Below are 10845 nucleotides of genomic sequence, written 5' to 3'. Positions count from 1 at the left end.
CACCTGGTGCTGTTGCTGTAGCGCCTGCTGTTCCTTGAGCCATTCAAAAATTTGTGTCGGGTCCATGGCGGCGGCGCTCCTCCGCATCTCTCATGGGAGGCGCCCTTTACCCCTTATGGGGTTCTCTGCCGTCTTGGGCCCAGGTTGGGGTTTAAAGCAAAAAAAGGGGTTTTTTTTTGGGGGGGGCCTCTAGTCTAGGGGCTTCATGCCCACATTCTCCACCACTTGTAACAGTCCCGGCCCCTACCTCGGGGAGAGGGGTCGCTATCTGTCACTGAATTGCCTCTCAGGTGGTTCCCCGGTATCCGACCAGGGCAGAGGGGGACCTGGGCCCGCCCTCTCTCCAGGTCCCAGCCCAGGACCCTAAGGGAGTGCGTCTGAGACGCGCTGCCCGACCGGGGCGGCTACGGCCGCAACGCACCGGTCCCCGGGGTTTCCGACCCCGTCCTGGGCTGCTTCCTCCGGCCCTTTCGGTTCTGTATGTCTTAGTCTGGTTCAGTGAGGTTTCAGGGGTGACTCACCCACTCGGATTGCGGGACACGCGGTTGTCCGTCCTGGGTCCACCGTCGGTCCTGCCGCCCCGCCGCCATCCGGGGTAATCGTCCGCGCTCTGTCTCGCCGGAGCTCCCTCTTCCCCCCTTCCCTGCGCCCAGGCCGTCCGGCTTTTAAACCCAGTGCCCCTGCTCAGGGACGCCGGCGCATGCCCCCTGTGGGAGGGGCTGGGCGCGTGGGCGGCCCATCAGGGTGAAGGTTCCTGCGCCTGCCGCCGTCCCTGGCCCAGTGCATTAGAGCCGCTCGGGCGTTCCAGCGGCAGTTTCCCGCAGCGCCCCAGTGCGGGGTGCGGGGTTGGGGCTCGCGATCCCCGCCGCCCCGTCACAGCGGTGCATGGTGCTGCCGGGCCGAGCGGGGGCGGGGCCGCGCATGCGCCATGCGCCCAGGGTGCAAGAATGAACCACGCACCCGGGGGCGGCGCTGTGCGCCCGGGGTCCAGGGTACAAGAATGGCTCGGGCTGGCTCTGGTCCCAGGGTAAGGGGCCTGAGTGAGGACCTTGCCACACCATCTACATCTTTGCAATCAACAATGTTGGGAAACAGAGGAAAGGAACCCAGGTATTGCATGGGTCTTGATAGAATATGGCAAAGTTTGCTGAAAGTGAGAGTTTTAGGTGATCTTGCTGCAAGTGATCCTGGCTGATGATATTGGACACATGCCTGATTCACGCAAGTTCCCTTTTCCTTGACTGCTTAGAGATGGGGGTTTTGCAAGCATCAGGCTCACTAGCAGCAGAGCTGCTAAACAAAGATTCAGCTTTGCATCTCTGAGTCGCATTTCAGTCCCAGACCTTCACTTTTACAAACTCAACCCCCAACATATACACAGACACCCCTTTATTGAATTTTGTGAGACAGGGAGGGAGGGATGAAGTGGTGTGTGGGGGTGTGCATGGAGGCAGGAAGATGTATGAGGGTAGTTAGATGCTGCTGCTGCACATTCTTTTCAGCATACACATGGCAAGTAGGAAAATAGTGACACTGGTTGCTAATGTTTGCAGAAGTGACCGTCTCTCTCTCCTAAACTGTCCCTGAAGATGAACATCCTCAAATAACCTTAATTCCTTGATTTAAAGTAAATCTGGGAAGTAGATGAAGTGAACAGTTTAATGGTATGCATGGCATGCCCTGTTAAAACATGTACAAATGACATCATCCAGTAAAATCCTTTTGTCTGTTATCACTTACCATTTCCCACAACTTTCTCTGTATTGGAAATGACTAAAGTGAAAAAAATGGAATGTGAGTCTCTGTCAATGAGTCTAATTACATAGCAATTAAATATAAAAAATTATAAATTAAAGTGTTCTGTTAGAAGTTCTTTTCATTACATTAGGACATGGCTACTGAAAATCTTGCAGTATTTATTTCATATTATTTAAAAATATATAAAATGTTATGGAAGAAAATACCAAAACAAGGGATAATAAACACGGTGCATGACTTTAAAGGTATGTTAGTAACAGGTGGGTGCCATGGTAGCACACATCCGAACAAGCGCACATGACCTCAATACTGGTGCGCAAGACAAAACTCACAGATGGAAAATCTTAGAGGGAACACTGCCACTCACACACCTCTCCCAACACCAGATGCCACTTGCTGGGGAGGGTGCTACTGGGGTCCCCTCCATTTCCTTCCCCCCGGCAGGCTCCCATGCAGGCGCTTGGTGTCCTCTGCCGCACTTGCCCAGGAGCAGATGCTGCCCCGGGAGTGCAGGCATGACTGTGAGCAGCACTGCTACGTGTTTCCATGACCCCAGCCTCCTTACTGGTGGCTTGTGGTGGGAAGGTGTCCTACTACAGAGTCGAGACTAAGGCAGGCCTCTCCAGAACCCCTGTGAACAGGAGCACAAGGTTCCTTTATGGCAGACTCGTGCTGGTGTGCTCTGGACTGGTGCTCCATGTGCACCGGCTGCTGTGCGAAGCCCAGGCCAAGAAGGCTGAGCAAGGAGCACACAAGCCCCTCGCCACCCATCACCTCCTGCCATGTGGGCCTACCCTGTCCTTGGACTTCCACTGGTCAGTGAGGAGGGAGAAACAGTAACAGGAAACTTGGAAATGGCAGAGGTGCTTAATGACTTCTTTGTTTCAGTCTTCACCGAGAAGTCTGATGTAGGAATGCCTAACATAGTGAATGCTAGTGGGAAGGGGGGAGGTTTAAAAAAATAAAAAAAGAGCAAGTTAAAAATCACCTAGAAAAGTTAGATGCCTGCAAGTCATGAGGGCCTGATGAAATGCATCCTAGAATACTCAAGGAGCTGATAGAGGAGGTATCTGAGCCTCTAGCTATCATCTTTGGAAAATCATGGGAGACAGGAGAGATTCCAGAAGACTGGAAAAGGACAAATCTAGTGCCCATCTATAAAAAGGGAAATAAGAACAACCCAGGAAACTACAGACCAGTTAGTTTAACTTCTGTGCCAGGGAAGATAATGGACCAAGTAATTAAGGAAATCATCTGTAAACACTTGGAATGTGGCAAGGTGATAGGGAACAGCCAGCATGGATTTGTAAAGAACAAATCATGTCAAACCAATCTGATAGCTTTCTTTGATAGGATAACGAGTCTTGTGGCTAAGGGAGAAGCGGTGGATGTGGTATACCTAGACTTTAGTAAGGCATTTGATACGGTCTCCCATGATATTCTTATCAATAAACTAGGCAAATACAACTTAGATGGGGCTACTATAAGGTGGGTGCATAACTGGCTGGATAACCGTACTCAGAGAGTAGTTATTAATGGTTCACAATCCTGCTGGAAAGGTATAACAAGTGGGGTTCCGCAGGGGTCTGTTTTGGGACCGGCTCTGTTCAATATCTTCATCAACGATTTAGATATTGGCATAGAGAGTACGCTTATTAAGTTTGCAGATGATCCCAAGCTGGGAGGGGTTGTGACTGCTCTTGAGGATAGGGTCATAATTCAAAATGACCTGGACAAACTGGAGAAATGGTCTTGAGGTAAACAGGATGAAATTTAATAAAGACAAATGCAAAGTGCTCCACTTAGGAAGGGACAATCAGTTCCATACATACAAGATGGGAAGCGACTGTCTAGGAAGGAGCATGGCAGAAAGGGATCTAGGGGTTATAGTGGACCACAAGCTGAACATGAGTCAGCAGTGTGATGCTGTTGCAAAAAAGCAAATATGATTCTGGGATGCTGCAACGGGGCACCAGTTCCTACTGCCTGGGAACCAAGGACGCCCCGCACTCCTGAGCCCATGAGGGGCAAAAGGGAAGCTGGCGGAGCCGCCGTGGCACTGGCCGCAGCGTTCGCCGACTCAGGGAGCCGGAGATGCAGCTGCCCTCGGGCAGCATCCCGGGTCACATGCCCTGCATGTACGGGGCTAGCTGGGGGCATGGACGTCACCCAGAGGGGATTCTCCTCCCCGGGCGATGTCATCAGCGGGCGCCAGGGCGCAGAAGGGGCGGGTCCGTGGAAGGCGGGCCCTTCAAAAGACGCCCAGGAGAGCAGAGGGGGAGGACACACTCCAGCTAGGGGAGAGGAGCCCGGTACAGAGGGAGCCTCGATCGACGGCCGGCGAGATGGAGCAGCAGATCACCAAGGAGGCGAGCTCGGCGAGGAGGAGGAAGTGACCCAGGACGGGGATGGCAGGCAGTGGCAGCACCTTAACCGAATCCCGAGGGTTGGTTTATTTATGGGGAGGATCCCCACCAACCAGGCAGTGAGCCTGCACTGCTGCCTTTAGGGTCCTGGGTCGGGACTTGGAGTGAGGGTGGGTCCAAGTCCCCCTCCTCCCTCATGGGCGACATATAGCCCTCACAAAGACCCAGGCTTAGGAGGCTCTGCACTGGGCCTCAGACCTTTCGCTTCAGGTAGGACGAAGCTGGGGGAGCACCTTAGGGACATTGGTGGCGGGAGAAAGGACAAAATCGGGATACACGGGCAGGTGGCCCCAATGATGACAAGGCTGTAGGCCTGAGGGGCAACCTGGACCCTGACAGATGCATTAACAGGTGTGTTGTGAGCAAGACGCGAGAAGTCATTCTTCCGCTCTACTCTGCACTAGTTAGGCCTCAGCTGGAGTACTGTGTCCAGTTCTGGGCACCACATTTCAAGAAGGATGTGGAGAAATTGGAGAGGGTCCAGAGAAGAGCGACAAGAATGATTAAAGGTTTAGAGAACATGACCTATGGAGGAAGGCTGAAAGAACTGGGTTTGTTTAGTTTAGAAAAGAGAAGACTGAGGGGGGACATGATAGCAGTTTTCAGGTATCTAAAAGGGTGTCATGAGAAGGGAGAAAACTTGTTCGTCTTGGCCTCTGAAGCTAGAACAAGAAGCAATGGGCTTAAACTGCAGCAAGGGAGGTTTAGGTTGGACATTAGGAAAAAGTTCCTAACTGTCAGGGAAGTCAAACACTGGAATAAATTGCCCAGGGAGGTTGTGGAATCCCCATCTCTGGAGATATTTAAGAGCAGGTTAGATAAATGTCTATCAGGGATGGTCTAGACAGTACTGGGTCCTGCCATGGGGGCAGGGGACTGGACTCGATGACCTCTTGAGGTCCCTTCCAATCCTAGTATTCTATGTGTGTCTAGGTAAAGTAATGGAACTCACCTGATGGACCTTCCCCGGCTTAGTCCAAACCCTGGGTGACATCCTGGGAGGGGGGTTACTAGCTCCAGGGACAGGATGATCTCCTGGCTGGCAGGCAGGCATTGTGTCCATGCTGGCCTTGTCTTCTTCCTCCTCCACGGGCCTGTCATCCAGGAGGCTGACAATAGGTGTCAGAGGCCAGAGTCCATGGGGGGGGGGGGGGGGGGGGGAGAGACCAGGACCGACCCACCCACTCCCAGGATGCAGTGCAGCTGCTCATAATAGCTGCACAACTGGAGTGCCACCCCCGAGCAGGAACTCTGCTCCCTGGTCTTCATGTACGCCTGCCAAAGTTCTGTTGATAGTTATTGGAAAACCCCAATTAACGTGTGATAAGACTTTTAATAACGATTGTTTCTTTCACACTTCAAGTCTCCAGCAATGATACTAGAACATGTAGTGCTGTTAGCCCTAATGCTTTAAATATTAGAGAAGACCAATTCCACAGCGATGCTGATGATCATTTAAAGGCTAGTATCAATTATTCAATACCATAACCGATAAAAGCCACTCTATGTTGTATGTATTGGTCTTGTGATACATTACGTGGTCATGGAATAAAGCAACTTCAACCGCTAATCTACTCTGCTCTGAGATCTAGAATGTTAAAATGATTGTTTGAAACTGGTGCTATTGCTATTTGTTTCCTCCCCTCCTTCAAACAAGGATTTGATACTGTGGAAGCAGGAAAAGGGAATTTGTGTGCAGCCATCTCGGTCTTGTTAACGAGAGAGCAAGAGTCAGGCTAAGTCTGTGGCCTGACAAGGCGAGATCTGTAATTAGACGCTGCCTTCGCCTCTCGCCTCCATACGGAGATAAGGGTCGAACGCTGACTCTGGCAGGGACCTTGAGATAAGGAGCATCTGGGTGGAACTAAATAACTGTTAGCCATTGGTGTTTGGAATGGGAAGGAGACTAATTGTTATTGTTATTATATTTAATAGACAGTATAGAAACTGCTTCAGAATTGCTTGTATTCGAAGATCTACCTCGGTGAGGGGGGGGAGGCTCCCCCCTGTCCGAACCAGTTTTTCCCTTGCTGCAGCTCATAATAAAACTGCCTCTGGCTACTTGTTGCTTACAAACGCAGAGTGAGGACAATGTTTTCTTCCACAATTTGGTGCCGTGACTCGGATGGCAACGCCCGATTGAAGACAGCGACAGCGGCTGCGGACCGTCCCCCTTCACCCCCAGGGCGCCAAACGAGAGGTAAGAGACCTTTTGAAATCTCTACTGGGGTGTGGAGGAGGACTGCCTGTGGGGTCGTCTGCTTCTTGTGGGCTCACGCCATCCGAACTTCTTGAATCTGCAACAAGGTCAGACGCAAAACGGTTCCGGGGAGGTTGTTTTGTTATCCCCGAGTAGGCCTAAGTTTATGCAGTGCTGGGAACTGCTGTGGTATTGGTGGTGCCGCCCCGGGTACGGGAAGAAGGTTGTATTGCGTCCGGACATAAGGCACCTAGGTTTATGCAGTGCTGGGAACTGCTGTGGTTCTGGGGGGAAACGTGTTGTTTGCCGCCCCAAATATGGACAAGGTCCATAAAGAGAGATGGATCTAAAAGTGGGAACATTTCTGTGTGAAAAACATGCTGAGTGTGAATGTAATGAGTGGAGTGTGAATGCCGCTGCCCAGGTCTCTGAGAAGTGAGCTGATTCCAGCCGCACCAGGGCTCTCCCACGAGGGAGTTCTGAACGCAAGGGGGGTCAGCCGAACCTCGAGACTGAGCAGATATGTGAGGGAGTGACGACTCCCCTTATTTCATGAGCTGCTGATAAGGTCTGACACTCTAGACCCAGCAGACCCCTTCTTTGGAGTGTGTGGAGTTAGTTTCCTATAAGCCACTGAACGGACGGGGAGTGGACAGGATGCTCCCCTGAATGACTAAAATGGATGGGGATCAGTCTAAGCATACCCCCACCCCGCTGAAAGGCACCCCTGCGTACTACATGTACGTGCATCATGGTCCAAGGACCTGTAAGCATTTGACAGAGAAAGAAATTAAAGCCCTGAGGGATGAGATTGAAGCTCAGAAAAGCAAAAATCCTCCCTACAGTGAGAAATGTAACTTACAAGCAACTGCACCACCTCTCCCAAGCATAGGGGGGAATTTGGCCCAACATCACCCCTCTACTCCTCTCTATGCCCAGCCCTATATGGGCCCTTACCACACATTACTGAAGATAGAGAGGAGGCACAGAAGATAACTGAAAAGGATCAGCTCTTCCCTTTGGAAGAACGGGCTCTAGTAACAAATCTGCCCCATCCAAAGCAAAGCACTGAGTTTTGGAAGAGACTTAACAGCTTGTGGGAAGTATTCCTCCAAATTCTCAAGGAAGGAATGCCTGACGACCAGCAAGCCATATTGGCCCTAGGCATTTTGGTTGGAAACATACACAGAACACAACACAGGGGCAGGAAAGGGCTGCCAAGCAACTTCAGGAGATTCTCAAGCCCCTTGTTAGCAAATAGATAACTACAGTCTCTCCGGCTGGAATCGCAGGCAACCCAAGGATGTCTCACAACGCACGAGTGGGGGCCAGCCAGAGAAAAAATAATAAACAGTTAAAACCTTTCCCTCACACACTGTTATAATTGGCTTGAGGGCGGGGGAGGACGTAACCTAAAAGCCACCCTAAAAGCCAACTAGTGGGGATTGAATTTGAAGATGTAATCACTAGAAGCTAAATCTGCCCTAACAAGGAGACACATTCTGCAACATAAATCTCCTTACAGAGCATGGTCGAGTGATCCACCCCAGAGTCAGCAGCATAGATCAACTGCTGCAGCATGGACATTATGAAAACCCTATACTGAGAAGTTTAAAATTAGTAATAGCTGACTGCAATAATACACATTTGGATTTACCTACTGAAAGGAATCAGGAGGTGTGGGGGCTAATGGGAAAGCCCACCCTCCTTACCACATTAATACTGGACAAACTTGTATCATTGGGAAAAGTCATTTAGCAGGAATCTTAAGCATTCCTTCCTTGATTAGTGACCTCTTTAAAGCTCTCTCAGGGTATGTCTACACTACAATGTTAGTTCGAACTAACGGACGTTAGTTCGAACTAACATTCATAGGTGCTACACTAGCGCTCCGCTAGTTCAAATTTAAATTGAACTAGCGGAGCGCTTAGTTCAAACTAGGTAATCCTCATTTTACGAGGATTAAGCCTAGTTCGAACTTACTAGTTCGAATTAAGGGGTGTGTAGCCCCTTAATTCGAACTAGTGGGAGGCTAGCCCTCCCCAGCTTTCCCTGGTGGCCACTCTGGCCAACACCAAGGAAACTCTATTGCCCCCTCCCAGCCCCGGACCCCTTAAAGGGGCACAGGCTGGCTACCGTGCCCGTGCCAGGTGCAAGCCTGCCAGCACCCAGACAGCAGACCCTGCACCTGGCACAGCACAGAGCCACCCACCCAATGTCCCCCAGCCCACCCCCTCTTCCCAGGACCAGGCTGGCGGCTCTCGGGAGCTTGCCCGGGACCGCAAGAGGCGGGCACCTTCCTGGGCTAGTGCAGACATCGTGGACCTCATCCACGATCTCCGCACTAGGCACAGGAAAGTGGCCGGCTAGGGCAGGAGAGCTGCCAGCCTGGCCACCCAGGAGCAGGAGTGCATGAAAATCAAGGGGGTCCACTGAGACCCCCGACCCTGAGCCCACAATGGCCATACTGGGTCAGACCAAAGGTCCATCTAGCCCAGTAGCCTGTCTGCCGACAGCGGCCAACCCTAGGGACCCTGGAGGGGATGGACCAAAGACAGTGACCAAGCCATTTGTCTCGTGCCATCCCTCTCCAGCCTTCCACAAACTTTGGGGAGGGACACCACTCCTACCCCCTGGCTAAGACTACTCCATGGACCCAACCTCCATGACTTGATCTCACTTCCCTTTAAACTCTGTTCTAGTTGTAGCCTTCACAGCCTCCTGCAGCAAGGAGTTCCGCAGGTTAACTATTTGCTTTGTGAACAACAACTTTCTCTTACTAGTTTGAAGCCTGCTACCCATTCCTTTTCTTTGGTGTCCTCTAGTCCTTCTATTATGGGAACTAGTGGAGAACTTTTCTGAATGCACCGTCTCCACCCAACCCCTGCTTTTAGAGACCTCTATCCTGTCCCCGCTCCATCTCCTCTTTTCTAAGCTGAACAGTGCCAGTCTCTGTAGCCTCTCTTCATATGGGACCTGTTCCCAACCCCTGATCATGTTACTTGCCCTCCCCTCTCCCAGCCTCTCTCTTCCCCTCTCACACCTCCTTTTCCCAGTCTCCCCCAGTTTTGTTCAATAAAGACAGAGTCAATGTTGGAAGAAACGTTTTCTTTATTTTGTACATCAGGAAGGGGGGCTAGGGAAGGGTAAGTGGAAGGAGGTGAGGGAGGAATGGGGTACGAGCCCCCGATGGGGAGGACTGGGCTGGCTCTGCGGGAAGCTCTCCTGCAGCCCCCCTATTGCCCCCTCTCCCCAGATGGCAGCCTGCGGCAAGTGCAGCCGGGCTGATGGCCGAGTGGTGTGATGTGCTCAGTGTGGGCACTCCGGACACTCCAAACCAGGACTGGTTTTCAAGCGGGGCACCCCTGAGAACTGTCTGTCCGGGGTGGGGGTCGGGACCCTTTAAGCACAGCCCTTGGCTAGCCTGAGGCAGCATCTCCACGCTCTAAGTCCTCCTCTGATGCCCTGCCGGCACTGCTTCCGGCCATCCTTAAGCCCTGTTCAGGGTCCACTCAATGTGGACTTGCTCGTTCGAATTAGCAAAACGCTAATTCGAACTAGTTTTTAGTTCTAGACGCGTTAGTTCGAATTAGCTTAGTTCGAATTAACTAATTCGAACTAAGTTAGTTTGAACTAACTCTGTAGTGTAGACATACCCTCAGTGCCTACCATACTGACTAGTATTGCCTCATTGTTTGCTTGGACTTCTCCATCTGTTTCTATCTATTGGTTGTCTTTACCACATGGAGTTTTATCTTATTCTTAAATTTTAGAGACAGTCTTCTTGAACTATATTTATACTGGTGATAGTGCCTAAACTCAATTGGGCCCTAGGCTGTGGTATTACAAATAATTATAAAATGTGATTGTCACGGCTCACACGTCGTGCCCACATTTGGCCCCTCGGCTCCTGGGAGGGCTCCCACCCTCCAGTGGGACAGCTCCCTCTTGGGGAGCCCACTCCGGCGGCAGTGAGACAGCCCTATCTCAGGGAGTCCACTCCAGTGCAGCGACCCCCTCTTGGGGGGCCCACTCTCACCGGGGGGGGGTCTGCCCCTTCGCCTCCAGGACGGCGCCTCTCAGGGCCTTCAGCCTGCCTCCGCCGTGAGCCCTTTCGGGGGGTCCACTCCCTCTGGACCCCTGGGGCCTCCACTCCCAGAGGGAATAGTGCAGCCCTGTTCTCCAGCCCAGAGCGACTCTCAGCCAGCACCCAACAGGAGGGTTTATTGAGCTTTGAACAGACCAACGGATCTCTCAGGCCAGTAGGCCTGGGCCCTCAGCCCACACGTCAGTCTCTCCTGCAGCCAGCTGAGTCCTGCCTGCTCTGCTCAGTCCCCCAAAACAGCCCCCAGTCTCCCAGCAGAGCCTCCAATATCCCCAGCTACAGCCCCTCCCCAGTCCATTGTCTTCTCCCTAGGTAAGAGCGTCACCCGGGCCCTTTCTTCTCTGCCTCCTCTCCTC

The sequence above is a fragment of the Pelodiscus sinensis genome, chromosome 15, assembly GCF_049634645.1.
Source record: "Pelodiscus sinensis isolate JC-2024 chromosome 15, ASM4963464v1, whole genome shotgun sequence".
In the NCBI taxonomy this organism is placed as follows: domain Eukaryota; kingdom Metazoa; phylum Chordata; order Testudines; family Trionychidae; genus Pelodiscus; species Pelodiscus sinensis.
The sequence above is the reverse complement of the archived record's forward strand: the minus strand, read 5'-3'. Positions refer to the sequence as shown.